The sequence below is a fragment of the Hibiscus syriacus genome, unplaced genomic scaffold (genome assembly GCF_006381635.1).
Source record: "Hibiscus syriacus cultivar Baekdansim isolate YM2019G1 unplaced genomic scaffold, ASM638163v2 tig00111273_pilon, whole genome shotgun sequence".
Taxonomy (NCBI): domain Eukaryota; kingdom Viridiplantae; phylum Streptophyta; class Magnoliopsida; order Malvales; family Malvaceae; genus Hibiscus; species Hibiscus syriacus.
This window is the reverse complement of record NW_024063040.1, coordinates 1277790-1282362: the sequence shown is the minus strand read 5'-3', so window position 1 is coordinate 1282362 and position 4573 is coordinate 1277790. Positions and strand designations below refer to the sequence as shown.

General features: G+C 35.8%; 1 pseudogene; it reads right to left on the bottom strand.

Moving 5' to 3' along the window:
- Window positions 1-1407: 1407 nt before the first annotated feature.
- On the bottom strand, window positions 1408-4147 carry LOC120157684 (annotated as a pseudogene).
- Between the last annotated feature and the right edge of the window lie 426 nt (window positions 4148-4573).

Sequence of the window (4573 nt, the reverse complement as noted above, 5' to 3'; positions counted from 1 at the left end):
ATCTTCACACTCAAGTTATTCTGTGTGGCATTCTTGTGGTGGTGGGGTGTGTGGGGGGGGGGGCATTTTACAATAATAATTTTACAGCAGACTCAAAATACCAGAAAGATAGCAACTTAATTTGGGCTTTGACTTTTGATGATATGAATGAATAGAGGACAGTTGTAGCAGATTTGCGTGTCAATATAGAAAGTATATATTTTTAATTTATTAAAAAAATTATTTATTACAAAAACAATTTGTTAAAAAATCATTAAATTAGACACTGTAATTTTTCTTTCCTTACAAATTAATATTACATTCGTAGAATATAATATCAATGGCAGCAAGTTCAGTACAAAAATAAAAGTTTGGCACAGAAAGTAGGGGCGAGCGTTTGATTGAGTTGAGTCAAAAATTTTCTAACTGACGAGTCCTATTTTACAATTTAGAGTTGACTTGAAATTTTTCGAGTCGAATCGAATTTTTGAGTTTGTATTTAAATTCAATTATCATATTTACAATATTATGATATTATTTGATTTTAATTTAAATTATTTTTTATGATCATATATATATATATATATATATATATATATATATATATATAACAATCAATTTTTGTGTTATTTTTTATAAAAAAAAATTACAATACATGTATATTTCATTCATATGTGATGACATATATCATACAAAATTGAGTGACTCAATTCAAACTTGAAAATACATCTATTAATTACTAAAAATTTCGAGTTATTCAAGTTTTATTTCATAACTCGATTTGAACTTGAAATATTTTCAAGTCGAGTTGAGTTTATGAGATTACTACTCGAAGTCATTTCGAATGAAGTTTTTTTCGAATCGAGTCAAGTTGAAAAAAATCAATTTTTCAAATCGAGTTTTGCTCAACTCTAAAAAAACTCAGTGTCTCTTGCATAATAAATTCATGCATGCGGCGTAAATACATAGGTTTGTAGACAAATACATAACACCTCATGCCATTTATACAACCTTTACAACAACAATCAAAAAGCTTTCATCAAAGCCAAAATACATCGTTGAAAACCCCACGAAAGCACCAGCACAAAAGCAAAAAACAAATACATAAAGCACCTTTAAGGGTTACTCATGCTCGAATGTGTCCAACATGGATATCTCTAGATTTAGAGAAGATAATGAACACGCAAACATCAAAAACAAATACTCAACCGGAGCATCACAACTCACAATGACCCTTCAGGCGCAAGTAGTTGGATGATGAAATGGTAGATAGGCTCATTTGCTCGTGCAACTTTCTATATCAAAGAAAAAGGGAAAGCCACAAGGATTAAGCTTGGGACCCAAAACACCTAAGAGGCGTGCACTTAGTCCACCCTTTATGAGGGTCCCTGCATTAACCAATCTTGTCATGCCGGCCTGTGTGTTTGGTACTTTCTCTAAACCCCAAGACTAATAATGATTCACAATCCTTCACCATCATGCTTTCTCGAGATACAGAGATTTCAAGCCAAATGGTACTGGTTTCCAGCTCAAATCATTTGAGAAAAGACACAATGGGACTCGAGTTGGTAGGCTCCAGATCGTGTGTAATGCATGCATCTCCAAGCACAACAGCGTAAACTTCATTTATTTTAGCTCGCTCCATTACCAACGACTAATTATGACGGATGCTATACTAACACTACTAATACGAGCAGTGACAACTCATAGAGTACCACGTCCCAAGGTTTCGGCTCCGCGTTTCAGGGATTTTAAGTAATCAATGGCTTCATCAAGAACCATAATAGCATCCTTGCCCTCAACACCTGGAATTAAGCTTCTTAATACGCTCGCAGTCTCACGAATTTTATCCACTCTCATTCTCTTGTTGCTTGAAGATGAATCCATACCATCGGATCCTGGATTTTGGCCAAAACTGGAATCAGCACCATACTCATGCTCAGAACATCTATTATGATTCACTGAACTATTATTGTCCACAGGGAATTGCATATAACCATTACTGCCATCGAGCAGTTTTTGCTTTTTGGTTAGACCAGTCGAGCTAGCAACCCCTTCAGCGCCTCCCACAGATTGCTCATGGTAAGCTGTCATAGTGCTAGGATAGTGACCCGTTTTCGTCAAATACACCTTTAAATGTTGGGCCAGGGTGAAGATCCAGGCTCACTTTAGCCAAGGGATCCTCCCTACTCAAGTTACAAGCAAAAGGTAATTTGGGACCCAAAGAACCGCACTTGATAGGAGTCCCAAAAGCAGAACTAAGCATCACGGTAGTTTGACCACCAGATTGGTAAAAAACAAGGAATCCCTTCTTAGCACACTTGGGAGCAATGTTTTCCGTACCATTCCCATGAGGGTTATGTGGGAGTCGCTCATTCAAGAAAGTGTTTGATGCAGGTGCAAATACTGTTGGGAGCGGGGTAAACAGTCACACCAACCATGGGACTGAGGTAAATCACGACATCCATAAATTGGTGAAGTCCCAGTAGCAGAGACCATATTAGTTCCAAAGTTTATGGGTTGAGAATTAGCACTTCGCTGCCTCAAAGGATGGGGAGCAGCCAAAGTATTCAGTTTGGGTGATTGCCAATCAAATTGCTGCAGAGGAAACCAGGACCCGCAGCCTTCTCCCATCCAACCAGAACAATCACCTACGAAAACAACAAAATCAATATGAAAAAGGATATTCCAAGAATAAAAAGTAGATACTATTAATACCGAGTACAAGCAATACATACCAGGAGTTAAATGTTGTGGCAGTAGAAATAGCAGTTTACTTTAAGTTTCTCTCAAAACCGAAAGGAAATAACTAAGAACTCCAGCTTATAACTTGAACAAGGAAATATAAAATCAAACTACGTAACCGGCTTAAGCAAATGACGGAAATATTCAGCCTGCAAAAACATAAGAAAGGAAATTCAACAGAAAAGCTTTGCATAAACATTCTTATCAATCGTCAGTAATAAAAAGAACAAGAACGAGGAATTCCATACGAATGTAAACAACATAAGTGTATATAATTCCTTCAGAAAGGTTTGTACAAAAATATAAAGAAAATGGAAAATAAGGAAAGAACTAACCTGGCAATCCTGAAGAGGTTGAAAGCATGCTATAATTCTAACTACAATGGTGGCACTCCCTGCAATACCATTTTCGTACTTCAATGCCCGAAATCTAGTTTGGCTAGCTGCTTGGCACACAATAACTACGTTCCCAACCCTTCAATATGACAAAAATCGAGAGATCTTCCGGTCGAAGACTTGCTTAAAACCCGTAATCCAGATCGATAAAACCGAAATACCTCTTCAAAAACCACCCCTACTAAAATCAAAAGGCTAAGTCTTGGATTAGAAACTTGAGAAATGGGTTTGAAGGCTTTCAGCTGGTACGTTGAAAGTAACATGGAACGACAACGAAAAATGTGGATCCCATGGAAGATTAATAAGAAGACGGGTGAGTAAAAATGAAGGCTACTTGCTAATACAGATTACTGAATTACAGAATCACTCTACAATACAAGTTCAAATAGATAACTTTTCGAAACACATCAACGGAAAGAGTCAGCCACCACCACATACTGTTCTTTATTCAACTACAATCACCGCACTTCAGTTTCTTAATAACTCGTTTGTCTTAAAACAACCTGTTCAAGAACCCTGCAATGGCCAATATATCCATTCATAATTTATAAATGAAAATTCATAGTATTAAACTAACGCAAGACAAAAAATGGAAGAAGACGGTAGTGAACAAGTAGTAAACTTCATTCTCTTAATATAACTGTAAATGTTGAGATAAGATATGACATCTTAACATCCAACGCTCACACGCCTGACATATCTGGTAACAACAATTATTTTATCACTGAAATCACTCTGTTCGTGCAAGATATAATTAGGGTTTCTTCCAGAATCCAAAAAGAAAAAAGAAAGTAGATGAAATCAACCACCCAAATCTAATAAAAAAAATCAGCTAAAACCAGACGTAAAAAAACAGGAAAGCAAGAAAATTAAACAAAAAGAAGAAGAAACTTAAACCGATTAAAACGGATAAATTGAAAAAGAAAAGCACGAGAAGCCTTACGGAACTGAATGAAGCAGATGAAAACCCCAAAACCCAAATCGAGAAAACAAAAGAAGCCACTTAAAATTGCGTCAATCCTTAAGCTATAGAGAAAGACACTGGAAAACGGAGAGTGAAAAGGTCAAGACATATGGAATGCACGGAAGCTTAGATTACGATTATTATATAGAAAACTAAATATAAACATAAAAAATAAATAAATTGCGATTAAAGCTCTAATACGTGCGTGCGAAGGTGTGCACGCAAGGTATTAGTGAACAATAATGAAGCACAAGTTGAATCCGTGGGGTTGGCGGTTAAGGTCGATGTCTTTCAAAGAGACTGATATTTATAATTAATTTCCATTTATTTAAAAACTATAATTGTTTTATTTTTAATAAATAAATATGGGGTACCAAATAGGTAATTTACCAAAAAGTCACACCAGAGGTGAAAAGGTAATTAACTCTGGAGTGAAATTGAAAGGAAAAAAGAATGAAGAACTCGTGCAAGTCACAAAAATGAACTAAAA